Source organism: Mesoplodon densirostris, chromosome 10 (assembly GCF_025265405.1).
Source record: "Mesoplodon densirostris isolate mMesDen1 chromosome 10, mMesDen1 primary haplotype, whole genome shotgun sequence".
Taxonomy (NCBI): Eukaryota; Metazoa; Chordata; class Mammalia; order Artiodactyla; family Ziphiidae; genus Mesoplodon; species Mesoplodon densirostris.
In genome coordinates, this window is record NC_082670.1 from 96,396,507 (window position 1) to 96,410,748 (window position 14,242).

Here is a 14,242-nt window from a genome sequence, read left to right on the forward strand (position 1 = left end):
GATTGTGTACCTCTCTTCCCTGTGTTCCCTGCTTTGGCACAAATCATGCTTTTGATTGAATTGTTTTGTAAAATTAAAACTGTACATCAGACAAGGTAGTAGAGGTTCAGGCTTGATTTTTCCCACATGGTGTGTTTGGAGTGGGTGGGCCAATAATTTTTGCTTCTTACTTTTAAAATGATCTCACTTATCCTCTTGTTTTCTGTTTCATTGGATAAATCATCTCACACCATGATTTATTTAATGCAAACAGAGTTCCTAAGTGTTGAGAAATACCAGGAAAAAAAAATGCATCTGCATGCATGGTCTTAGGTATTGGGCAAGAGACCATGAAAAATGTATGTTGGTTCTGGGGAGAACACGGTTATTTAAAAGGGAATTAAATGAGTAATATTTATTTTATCAAAGATCAGAGGGACATCTTTGGTAGAAATCACAGGGCGATAGATGCTTTCTTTGACCATTCTCGCTCTGTTTCTTAATACTTACTTAATCTTAAAAACAGCAAAATTGCCAATTCTAATGGCCACTGTAGTTTCATAGAGTTTACTGTATGCATTCACATACTTCATCTTATTGGATCCTCATGTCATACCATGAGATTGGTAGGGAAGAAATTATATACTATTCAGATACAGCCAAGGTTGTTATGAACTCTGTGATATTTTTTCAAAGCTGATTACAAAACCATACTATTCTTTTATTAAATGTTAGTCTAATATTTAATGTCTATTATCTCTGCATAATTTCAAAAATAAAGTAACATCTGTAATCCAAAATGCAATGGCATAATTTACAGTTATATACTTATAGCTGTATCTTTTATAACAGATATAATAGCAATTCTGATAAAAATTCATGGGCCAGTGTGCCAAGTTTCACCATTTCACAGTTCCCTGTTCCTCTGGACAAAGGGATTAGAATAAGTGTAGGCCTAAACTCTAAAAAGGACCATCAGAGGATGAGGAGAATGAGGATGAGGATGGGGAGCTCTATATACAGGAAGGAGGCTAATGTCCATAAGATAAAGCTAAACCAAGGTACCCAGACAAGAGGGTGAGCAAGGAGACTGGGAAAGAGTCTGGAAAGAGCTGAGTCCCCACTTCTGTCTTCTCAGGTCCTGTTTCCTGCTACTTTGTCCAGTCCCTTGAACTATATCCTTGGGTATTTAGGAGCTACAGAAACCAATAATTTACCCTTTTACTTAAGCTAGTTTGAGTTGGGTCTTTGTTATTCAATTCAAAGTCCTGACTCATAGAGATAAAATTATTGATATAATTGAAGTTTTCTTTCTATTCCACTTCCCATTCCTCTTTTCTGTCTTTCCTTTCCTTTCTTTCTACTTGTCCTTTTATCCCTTCCCCTGTCTTTTTTCCTCTCGTTCACTTGTTCATTCATCCATCTATCCGTGCATTCGTCTAATAGTCATCAACTGTTGAACATATATTAAGCGTTATGCTAGGTTCGGAGGAAAAAGAGATAAGCAACATATAGTCTTTGTTCTCTTTAGAATTAAATTTCATCTTTTTGCTTTTAAGACATTGGTGTTCTGGAAAGGGAGGCAGAACCCAGGCCAATCATGGGGGAAAGATTATAAAAAGAAATCCTTAAAGCATATGTCTAATATTTCAGATTGGTGGAAAGATTGAAGGTATGAAAGGTGAATTGGAAAGGGGTAATGAAAAAGTGAGCATAGAGGAGGATTTTTTTTTAAAGTAAATTTTATTTATTTATTTATGGCTGCATTGGGTCTTAGTTGCTAGGCACGGGCTTTCTCTAATTGTGGTGAGCGGGGGCTACTCTTTGTTGCAATGTGTGGGCTTCTCATTGCCGTGGCTTGTTGCTGAGCACAGGCTCTAGGTGCGTGGGCTTCAGTAGTTGCAGCACACGGGCTCAGTAGTTGTGGCTCGTGGGCCCTAGAGCACGGGCTCAGAATTTGTGGCTCACGGGCTTAGTTGCTCCGCGGCATGTGGGCTCTTCCCAGACCAGGGTTCGAACCCATGTCCCCTGCATTAGCAGGCGGATTCTTAACCACTGTGCCATCAGGGAAGCCCTAGAGGAGGATTCTTATTAATGACAATTCTTCACCAAGTTCTAGGCAGATGACAAATTCAAAATACATAACTGTGCATCATTTAAATTGGCAGAGATAAAAAAAATTGTACTTTGAATAGTAGATTGAATCTTCGTGTACTCTATTATCGATACTAGGTATGGGTAAAGAGGGACTTGGACATGTTACCCTTCCTTCTTTAGTAAGCATTGTGAGAGACTAATTATACAGTACATCTCAGAATCACTGCCTTGTACAGGTCATTGTAATTTCACGAGAGACCAGCCCCAGAGGAATTGATGAACTTTTCCTGGAAACACTAAGCATGTGCAGAAATTCAGTCCAAGTCTACTAACATGGACATTCCCAAGTATGGTTGTAATTTGGAGACAAAAGATGGAAAATTTGAGCCCTCTTATCTGTAACATTTGCTCTTACAAAAGTTCTCAGCTAAATTAATTAGTTGGCAAGCAGGTCATGGTTTAGTTTTGCCTCATCACTTCAGTCTTCTAAGTTTCTGTGTTTCTTTATTTCCACGCCTCAGCAAATGGGGTTTCTCTCTTTGGATGTGTTATACTTCTCAAAAGGCTGTCCTCTTATACTTGGTGAACTCGTTCTTTGAAGGCCTACCTCTTGGAAGCTTTCTCTGACGGTCCAAGGCAGAGTTGGCCTTACTTTGTAAGTGTGTGCATCTGTTGCTCATGTCGGCAGACTCTGCTTTGAGTTACTGTTATTTTATTTTTCTCTCTCAAATGAAACAAGGGCTCTGTTAGAGCAGAAACCTTTTATATTCATCTTTATATGACCAATTTCCTGGCCCATGCGTGGGGTGTATTGAGGGTTTAATGTTAGGTGAATAAATGAACAAAATGGAATGAATGAGACACAGAGTGTAGTCCAGTATGGACAAGTAAAAAGTAATGCCTTTCTCAAAAATAAGGTCAAAATAAATATTCCGAAATTTGTAGTTGTGTTATTCCTCAAACTTTTAGAATTGACATGTGGAAAGTACATTGTTCAAATTCTTATCTTATAAAGTAATCATGTTACAGACGTTCCTTATGGTCTATGTTCAAAAAGACTGTGCAATCAAAAAGACTAAGATATGCTGGTTGCCTACAGGAAGATATTTGAGACAAAGCTGAAAGCCTTATAATTCATGATATTTCATGTTCAATGTATGAAAAGGTCTTGTCAACCCAATACAGTATTTTAATTGAAAAGTATTCTCAAGTCAAATTGAGATGTATTATATACATTTTAATCCACCTACCATAATATACACAATGTATGTATGTATATTAAATAAACTAAGAAGTTCTAAAGCTCAAAATATATTCCTTTTTCAAAGATACATGTTCACATACTTTGAGGCTAGGACCCACTCCCCTACTCATAGCCAGTATTTCATAGAACATATTTTGGGAGTTGCTGATCTAACAGAAGATAAACTAATAATAGCTTGATAGGGAGGAAATGAGGCTGAGGGAATCCCCAATTGATTTGTGTTTTTAAGCTGCCATTTTAGAATCTGAATGTTAGAGAAAAATAGATAAATTGATGAAATAGTCAACACAGCTTAACAGATACTTTCTGAGTAGCCACTTTGTGCCAGGTACTTTCTGGCACGTGAAGATGCATGAGATAGGCAGGTTGAGAAGTTTCGCAATCAATAGGTTCCCACATGATAGTTCTCATATTTTCAGAAAAAGGCAATGACAGTGTGCACACTGTATCTGCATGTGATTCTCCTGCTATAATTAATTTCTTAAAAGCTCATAGTGCATTGAAACTCTTGTAACTGTTCTTCAGAAATACAGACGTTGAAGTAGGCAAAAGAAAATCGCTGTGAGCACTGAGTTTTAGTAATTTACCCTGTACATGTTTTTAAAACTCCTACCGTTGTACTCGGAAACAATAAAAATGAGTGCATATATTTTTTTCTTCAGAGAAATTACTGTGTGGTGAAAAATTCTAAATTTAACTTAATATTTCATTTTATTAATTGAGTCTCATTGGTCTTATGTCATGAAAAACGATATACCTTTCAGCTCCCTTTAACTAGGTATCCTGTCATTAATCACGAGCTGTCCAGCTATGCTGCAGGTTTCATATTTTTTTATGACTCAGTGCACGCATCTCAGTAGTAAGTAGAGAGGTGCCTTCTGAGAATTAGCCTTCTGCTCCCACCCCTTCCTCTGACTTCACAGCAATGGGCAGGCCCATAGGCACACACGCATGTGTGTGCGTGGGTACTTTCTTTCGCCCACACTCTCACATTCTTACACTGTCCCATTCTCTAGATGAACACCTTCCTGGATGCTAATGATTGTCAATAATCCTAATTATTTTCCCTGGGTACTGATATGATTCTTAACCTCATATTCTCTATTAAGATGCTGTTTAACAACAGTATTGATCTATTTCCTTTCCATTTTTCCTATAATTCAACCTGTACTCCCTGCTTATCTTGGACACGCTCCTCCTTCAGCCATCTCCCCTCCCTGAAATTTTGACATTCTGTGTCTGAGCTACAGTAATGTGCACATAATCATGCAATCATTTACTTATTCATTCAACAAATTGTCATCAAGGCAGTGTGCTAGCTGTTGTGGGAATCATAATGAAAAAAAAATTCCTAATACCTCTTACTCTGAAAGGAAACTTTTAATAGGGAGACTTTTTTGCCATTATATTTAAAAAATTTCTTGTGCATAATGGAACTGCTGTTTTTGACATTTGCTTTAAGTAGCTTTCATAGATACTTACTTTGATTCTGGCACTTAGCTATGATGGAAATGATGGAAGGCATGTTTTTAACTGAGGATATTTGTTTGAAGGGGCAACATAATTGGGGTATGTAGCATTTGTTAATTTACCACATACCTGTGTAATACTGTAATAGGGAAAGACGATTTTAGTAAGTAAAAAGATACACTGCTATTATAATTGCCCATAAATACTTTTTTTCATTAATAGGAAAAACAAGATGATAGATACAAGCAAATGACTTCACTATCAGATAGAATACAAGATGAGTTCCTAAAAGAGGTGTAGAATGAAGCCTGACGGGAAATTCAGAGAAGACCAAAATTACTTCTCTCTGGGGTTCCAGGAATAGTTTTGTGGAAGGGCTTGGTGATGAAATTTCCTCAGTGACTATGGCTGGGACATGAACATATAGAGATGTTGGTGATGGTCCTTGCAGGCTGAGTAAGTAGTATAAATATATACATAGAGCTATGAAAAGCTTTGGGGCATGGATGTGAACAGTGAGAGGAGGAGGTCAGTTAAATACAAGCATAGGATGGGGAAAGAAATGTCTATCATGTGTGAAGCACATGCACATTGTGTTCTGCTATGTATGTAGGCAAGTGTCTCTTCTTGCTCTGGAAGGTACATTTGTGTGGATAGCTTTCTCCCTGGCCATCGTGCACAGTCAATTCTGTTGATAAGTTCTTGCTGATGTAGTGACTGCAGTAATCCTTGAGTTACACAGGCCTCATCAGCCCTGATAGAATGTTGAAAGTTCAAAAGAAAAATCTAAGTACCTATTAAATCATTAAATGCCATTGTGTGTTTATGAAATCAGATGAAAGCCAGTTTCTACATTCGAGCAAATCTGCTTCTCTGTACTCGGTTGGGGTTGTAAGGAGGGATTACTCTGCTCTCCTGAGAAGGTTAAGCTGTCATCTCGTTAAATACGGACTTAAAATAATGCTGCCAAAGCAGCTGCCTCTTGTGATTGATGATGATGGATGATGATAGTTTTGAAATCAGTTTTGCAAGGGAAATGTCTGTTTTTCTCTTTGGCTGATGTTGTAATCTGGATTGGGGATTTCTTGTCATATTAGGTATCTTTTTGATTAAATGGGAAATTGTTAAGGACTGTATTCTCTATGATAAAATGGCTTTAAAACTGAGCTATGGGGCAAATAATAATGAGTTGTTTTGTACATATTAGTTGAGTGACAGCAGTTATTCTGGGCTTTACAGTGTCCTCCATTTTGAGTTATATTTGGGGAACAAATAGCAACCCGAATCTAGACAGAGAAGTGGCAGACAGTGTGGTACTTTGAAGATATTAACATGCCTTACTAAAGTCTTGCAAGAGTGTTGACGCACATTAATATTCAGTGTTCTCTTCGAGTTCCTCACGGCTTATACACTTGTCCTCTCTTTTTGGATTGATCTTCCCCTCAGATATCTGCATGGCTGGGCCCCTTACTTCGTTGGATTTCTGCTCTAATATTTTCTCGTCAGAGAGGCCTTCCTGGCTCATCATCTCTAGAAGAGTGTCTGTACCTCCTCTGTTTGTTCTCATTGCTGCATAGCACTTTTCACCCACTGAGGTGTTTATTTATTTATTGTCTCTTTCCTAGGATGTAAGCGGCATCAGAGCAGAGACTGAACTGTTTAGTGCTACAAACTGAGCACCTGTAAAATTTTCTGCCCCGTAATAGGCACACAATTAATAATTGTTGAATGATTAGCTGGATGAATTTTTATTGTAGGCACAGAGGGGGCTAAATAGGGTGCTAAAAATGATTTAGAAAGCTAGTTAATATTTGGCTCCAGAGCCAAACTCAAGAATTTTGGTTTATTAACACAAATTGTTTTAGTTTGCATATACCCAAATAATACAGGCAACAGAGAGCCCTGAAAAGGAAATGGAACATTTCCTTACTTGTAGGTAGACCACTTTCACACATTCTAGAAAAAAAGAATCAATTTTATTTATACAAAATCACTGGTAACCACTATTCCATACCATTCCATTGTGTAAGCCTGAGCAGATGCTGGTCGGAAAAAGCCATGTTCAGAAAGGACAGGAAAACAAAACGTACCCCACCCCCCCAGTTTTTTTTAAAGGCCAATAACATTTGTATCCATTGGGTAAACATGATCAATCAAAGCTTTACAAGCTTTATAAGGGCTACTTCCTTAACAAATGTGTTTTTTTTGCCTTGGTCATTCATCATATCTGGAAGTTTGGATGATAAGCTTGAGCACTCTCTTAGGTTAACACTGAGAATAGCTGCTTGGTAGATACATAAAGGGAAAAGCTTGTTAAAGTGGCAGAACAACATGTATTCTCCTGACACCATAACATAGCATATTGTAGCCTGTTGACATTTGTGTTGGCTGGATGTGGTAAAATCCAGCTAAATTTCAGGAGGAGGATTTGTTGTAATGGGGAAATGAGGTATGTGTGGAACAAGCAAAGATGCAGATGGTGAAAGTATTCCCTTGAGCCCTCCTAATGCATGGGGGATTTTCTAATGGGACTGAAAATATTAGTTGCTGAAAACCAGAATCATCTACTGTTTTAAATAAGCTACCTTAAAAAACGGCAGAGGGCCTTAAATAACCAAGAGACAGGTAGCTATTTAGAGGGATTGATGAACAGTTTTGTGCAGGAGGTAAAGAAGTGCTATGAAAAATGAAGAGTTGAGTCACTGGAAGCAAGCTTATGGTATCACATCCAGAGAACACTGCACATGAATGGTCTATTGCAGAGTGGTCCAAATCATGCTGAGACCTCAGCAGTGAGATAATAATCCAGTTGTATGGCATCTCATGAATACAGATGTTATACAAATGTTATTTGTTTCCCAGATCAGTTAGTGCTAATGAAAGAGAGCAGATAGATGGGTGAAGAAGACAGGCTCATTTATTTTTTATGGTAGAACTGGTAAGGCTGGGGCAAAGGATCTAGCTCATTGGGTCAAGTTCAGACATTTGAGGTTGGTAAGAACAAGTGTGCAGAGCATCTGAAATAGATTGGGCAAGGAGGTGAATGGAGGGAGAAGAAGGGGGTCGTGGAAGAACATACATTGAGATCCAATGAGTTGGAAGGAAGTCAAGAAAACAGAAATCCTTAGACCTGGAAAGTCAGCGGGTGAGAGAAATTGTCCCACAAAAGTGTGGTTTAGATTTCCACTCACAGTACCGTAGTACTCCTTGCCATAGATATTTTCTTTTGAAAAAGCTGCAAGCGTACTTCGACCTTATCCTCTACATAATGAGTGTTGTTACTGGGCCTCACTTTTAGATTTTTTTTCTTTTCAAGATTCCTGCAGAGGGACTTTGAATCATTTCTATGTCTACTTTAGCTGGGATGTGTGCCAAAATGGAATTTAAAATAAACCATCTCTTAGTATCTCCTCATCCCTTTCCAGGGACTTGCACATCGCCCTAAAATGTTTTCAGTGTGGGTTTTGAGTCTCATAGAGAGAAAGTGGCTTCTTGACAAAATAAGGTATCTCGTCACTGGCCTTTGTAATTTAACTTTTCTACATAAAACTACACTAATTTCTGTGTGGCCAGTTAAGAATATAAGCTTTTAATTTCATGAGAGAATCTTAGATTTAAAAGGACTTGGGAGGATGAACTAGTCTTCAATTAGTAGATCAGGGATGAGGAGGGTGAATCCGTGTTTTCCTTTAAATGGCATGGCTAATTCATGGCAAAATGGAATTGGAACCCAGGTTTTAGGACTGTGGCCTCAGTGCTCTTTCTCACAGGGAGAGCAGAATGGAGTGTTGGTGAGTGTTAAAATTGCAACTGTCATCTCTATTAGCTGTGTGACCTTCATCAAGATATTTACCCTGTAAACTTTTACTTCATCTGTAACATAGGGTTGATAATAATGTTTAACTTATGAATTTGGCTTGACTGGGATAATAAATATTGGATTGGCCAAAAAGTTTGTTTGGGTTTTTTTATAACATTGTATGGAAAAACCCAAACGAACTTTTTGGCCAGCCCAATGTAGGATTTCGCACAATGCCTGCAAAGTCTTCGAAAATAATCAATACATGATAGCCCATCTGTATTATATTTTTATGGCTGTGTAACAAATGACCACAGAAAAACAAGCTTAGAATAAACCACATTAATTATCTTGTAAATTCCCTGGGCCAGGAGTCCAGCATAGTTTAGCTGGACTGTCTGCTCAGGGTTTCATAATGCTGAGATGGAAGTATCAGCTGGCCGTGTCTTCATCTGGAGGCTGAATTAGGGAAATAACTGTTTCTAAACTTCCTAAGATTGTTGGCAGCATCCATTTTGTTGGAACTGTGAGACTGAGGTCTGGGCCCCTGGCCTTGGTAGCTTTCTGTCAGTCAAGACTGTTCTCAGCGCCCAGAGGCTGCCTCTGGTCCTTGACACGTGATGTTCTCTGTAAGCACCTTACAACACAGCAGCTTACTTCTTCATATTCAAGACGACAATCTCTGTCACTTGACATCTCTCCTTTTAAGAAGGGAGCCTGTCCCTTTTAAGTTCTTACCTCTGGAGGTCAAGATTCCAAGAGAATCTCCCTTTGGAATAACTCAAAGCCAACTGATGTGGAGCCTTAATCCAGTCCCCTTAGTCATATAAGGTAGTGTAATCTAAGGAGTGAAATCCATCATGTTCATACCATTAATAGGGAGAGGGTTACAAAAGTGGTATATACCAAGGGGCAGGAATCTTGGGGGCTTTCACAGATTTCTGTCTTCTTCAGAGAACTATTATTGTTAATTTTTATTAATTATTCTCATTATTATATACTTCTGAGGTTATGATGGCTGAGAGCTCTGTAATTAAATGTGATTCTATGATAATAGCGGGAAATAAAGGTAACAAAACTATTTTGGAACCTTTGCTTGTGAAATAATTTGCATTGTATCCCTCTTTTTTCATGTTCATTTGGTTTTGGATTGCATAACCATATTTAAAACATACTAAATGTTATCCCCCCAAAACTATTACATTTCTTCTTAACGTGTCCCAAACGAAGACACAAATAGACGGTGATCATGGAAACCCAGAATATAATACTCAGTGGTCAATGTAATTCCTAATTCTTTAAAATAGAAACTTTCACTGATTTTGTTCTTGTTCTAGTTAATAGAGGAACAGAAGAAATTATTTTAAAAGCATAGTTAGTAATGGCACTTGTAAATATTACACATGAATCTGAGGAAGAGAAATTCTGCTTACAATGCTAATGTTGCCTTGTCACCTATTTACAGAGTGTCATTATCTAAATATTTTCAGAATTCCAAATAGGAATGTCTAACTATTTACCATAGAAAAGATAATGAGAACAATGATCCTTCTGACCAGTTATTAAAATGTATTTTCTGTCCTATAAGCTCTGTCGTTAATTTCCTGATACACCTTGAATATGCCACAAGCAATTTGTAATAACATCAATTAACATTTGGGAAGTTGAGCATAGCCATCTAGGATATTAAATATTTGCTCCAGGAATGCTAATAAAATACGATGACATTTTGTTCCCAAAGTATTTTTTAATGGAAACAGCAAAGTTGGGTATCAAGTGAATGAAGGAATATCTATTTAGATTCATTTTTCTCAATTCTTCTGATTTTTGTGTTCCCATTTGATGCTGACCACTCTCACTTACATTTAGAGGTCCAAGTTTGGAAATAGGGCTCTCAGGGCTACATCACTAATGGTCCCTTAGGAAATATGTCCTTGCATAATCAAGTCATTAACGAGACTTTCGTAATAAATTGAAAGAATGAATTTGCCCTTCCATCTACTTCCTCATAGGTCCACTGCCATTTCTGTATTAGGGAATTTTTGGATAGCCAGGAAATAAATTATTATTTAATTTAGCTCTAGTTATAAAATACTATGTAGTCTCTTCTCTTAGGGTTACAAGTTGGCAAAAAAAGAGATACTGTTCAATTTTAAAAAACTGAGTTAGTACTACTAATCTTTCTTGATTTGTAATGTATTGTGGAGGCAGGTTTCATATTTTTCTGTATATTATACACAATGGATTCCACGGAAAAATAAAGTTGGTTTAGTTTCTTTGAAGCAATGCCCTGGAGCATAGAGAGTAAAATGAGGAGGCTGTTTTACCATTTTAACTAGTTGTCTAGTTGATATATTTTTATCCAATCTATTTTATGTAATAAAAACCAACCCTTAGGAAAGTGAGCACATCAAACTGTTTCACTGATTTGATTTTATATTGGCCTAACCTAATTCACATCATCTCAATATGTATGGCATTGTAACCTGTGATGATTTCTACATACACTCTACATTCATATTTATAGGAGGTGGAATATTGCTTGGCATTTAATAGGTACTAGATACATACTGACTTAATGAATGAAGGGAGTATACTTATTAAAGCCAACAGTCGCTAATGAAATGATTGAATTTATTTTTCCCTCCAAGGTAGTTGAATGGTAAAAATACTCTTGATAAGGTTTTTGATCATAACTTAATACAGTAAGTCATGTTGAAAATAAAATGGACTTATTTCCAAATGAATCTTTAGCAAAACATTTAAGTGTTTACGTTACGTTTATTACATTTTTGTATATCACCTTAGGGACCTTATTATTGCTTTATTAATTTATAACATTATGGTATTCCATAAACATGCTTCCATACATTCACGGTATTTATATATCAATAAAGATAAAAACTACCTTCTACTCTTCCCTTACCTTTCTTACATTTCCATTGATTATGTTCCATACATATGAACCAGAAAAAGGAAAAAAAGTTGGAAGGCGTTCATTGAAAGTGAAACAGTATTGCTTGTAATAATGGTCAAATCATAGAACATCACTTTGATTTTACCTTTTGGCTCTTATAAAATATGTTCTCTTTTTCTGGGTTAAACTGTTGATTTAACATGGCTGATGATTAAAAGCCCATCCACTAGGGAACTTAACTCACATACTTGAATAAGGTGATAAAAATGCTGAATCCCTTTAAGTACAGATTGGCTTGATAATTGTATTTGATGATTCAGTGGTCTTCCAAAGCATTTTTGGTTCTTTCTAAAGTCATCAATACTGTTAATATCTAAAGACCTCAGAAAAAAGATTATCTTAAATTATTTATTACTTCTTTGCTTGCCAGGTGTGTTGTTTTCTTACTTAGTCACTTCTAAGCTAGTTAATTTAATTTTTAGTTTGTTTTGTTATAGAGACTATTATATTCATAAGAGCATAGTAGATAATATATGCAAAGCACAAAGAAAAAGACCCATATTTAATAGTTACATGATTGCTTTGAGTATATAAAGGCCATTAAAAATAATTTAAGATCCAAAGAGCATTCCTAGAGTCTAGAATTACTAGCTTGGTTTTCTTTTAATTGAAGTTGATCAAGGTGACTAGATTCTAAATCTCCCATGTACTTTGTGCTATGTAATTATTCTAAACATATTGAAGAATTTGTCAGTGTTTTTAAACGTGTTTAAACTACTTCCATGTCTGCTGCCTTATTTTTCCGCCCATTAGAATGAACAGTAACTTTATTTCTGAAAGAAGTAGCCTTATTTCCTTTAAAAAATTTTTGTTTTTGATAGGGGTTGATGTTATGGTGTCTATGAGAAATGAGATCAGAAATTCAAAAGTGATACTACGTTTTAGTAACAAAGCAAAACCACCAATATTCTGCCGTATGATTTATGCCCTAATTCTAGAATTTCTTTTATCTGGCCTTTGATAAATTCACTGCTAAAAGCTCTGCTCGTGAATTTTTATTTAATTGAATTATTTCCTTGAAGCAGAATACAGCTTTCTACTATTAATCTCCTCTTTAGTGGAATCAGTGTGACCATAATATGCCAAGATTTCTTATTAATTTAACATTTTCAGTTATATCTGCATAGCTGATAGATGTCTTGTTACTTTCTGATATTCTGATTCAAGAAGTTTCATTGAGTATTGCAAAAATATTGTTTAATTTTTTTGTCTTATTAAGCATTTAGATAGATACTTCCTAATAAGTAAGAAGTAGGCCTAGATAGTTGTTAGATGAAATATTTTATTTTAGGATGAAATACTGCTTAAGAAAACAATGGGAGAGTTTTCCTACCTTTTTAATCATATCCTCCTGCTAGATGCACTTTATTTGCTCATGTTGGTGAACTCACAACCCGTACTATAATTGGCTTTGAACATCCTGGATCACAAATCCTATATTTAATAATTCTATTCACACAGTCTGTTTCTCACATCATTTCTGGAAACTCTAATCTTTGGCTTAACAGATATTTTGAATTAGCATCTCATGTCTTAACCTTATTTCCTGACCTTTAAAATTTTTTATTTTTGATTATTTTTATTATTCATATATTGATTTGCTCATGTCCCCCATTGAAATGTGGGGCTTATGAGGACAGAGACCTTGTCCATTTCATCCACCATTACTTCACAGATCCTCAGGGTGTTGCTGGGCCTAAGAGGGATTCTCAAAAAACATACAGATATATCACATGGTGGTTGTTATTAATATATATCATGCCCTATGGTTGTTAATATCACAGCAGGTATTGTATACTCTGACACAGTTCTTTTTCTTGTATTTCATTTAGTTCTTATAACCTTATGAGGTACAAGTACTATCATCCAAATGAGGCACAAGTACAAATATCCAATATTATCCAAATTATTGTATACTCTGACACAGTTCTTCTTCTTGTATTTCATTAAGTTCTTATAACCTTATGAGGCACAGGTACTATTATCCAAATGAGGAAATGGAGACTTAGGTTAAATAATTCACCCAAAGCTATATTGCAATAGTTAGCTGATTATTTAGTGATTGTTTAGTCTCTCTAAATTTAAGACTTTTTGACTTGAGACCCCTTTCTTTTAACTTCTCTTCTGCATGCATCCCCCCCCACCATATCTTTATGGGATCTGCACATGTGCTTGCTTTTGGACCTAAGTCTAGTTTTTTAAGTCAATATGTGAACACAAATTAGGACTGCACTAACCAGATGATAATGAAGCAAGGAGAGAACAGTGAAATTTATCTCTAATGTTGATGATAATAAGTAACACTTGGACAGCACGTTATGTTTTATAAAGAGCTTTGCATATGTATTCTTATTGAGTAATCATCATATTACAAGTTGGGAACCAGGCTCGGAGTTGAAAATGTTAAGTCTGCATCTGATGGGTGAGTGGCAGGCCTGGGACCCAGATCTAGGTATTTTGTTTTCATTCCCCTCTGTTGCACTGTGGTACCTGCAGGTAGTTCCCTTTTTCCCATACTTCTTTGTTTTGTTTGTCCCTTGGTTTCGGGAACTTTGCTCTATTATTTTCAAGATTTTTTGTTCTCATCACCAAGCTTTCCCACTTTTTCCACAGATCACTGGACTTTTGTAATGTTTTAGGAAATAGAAGGAAAGTA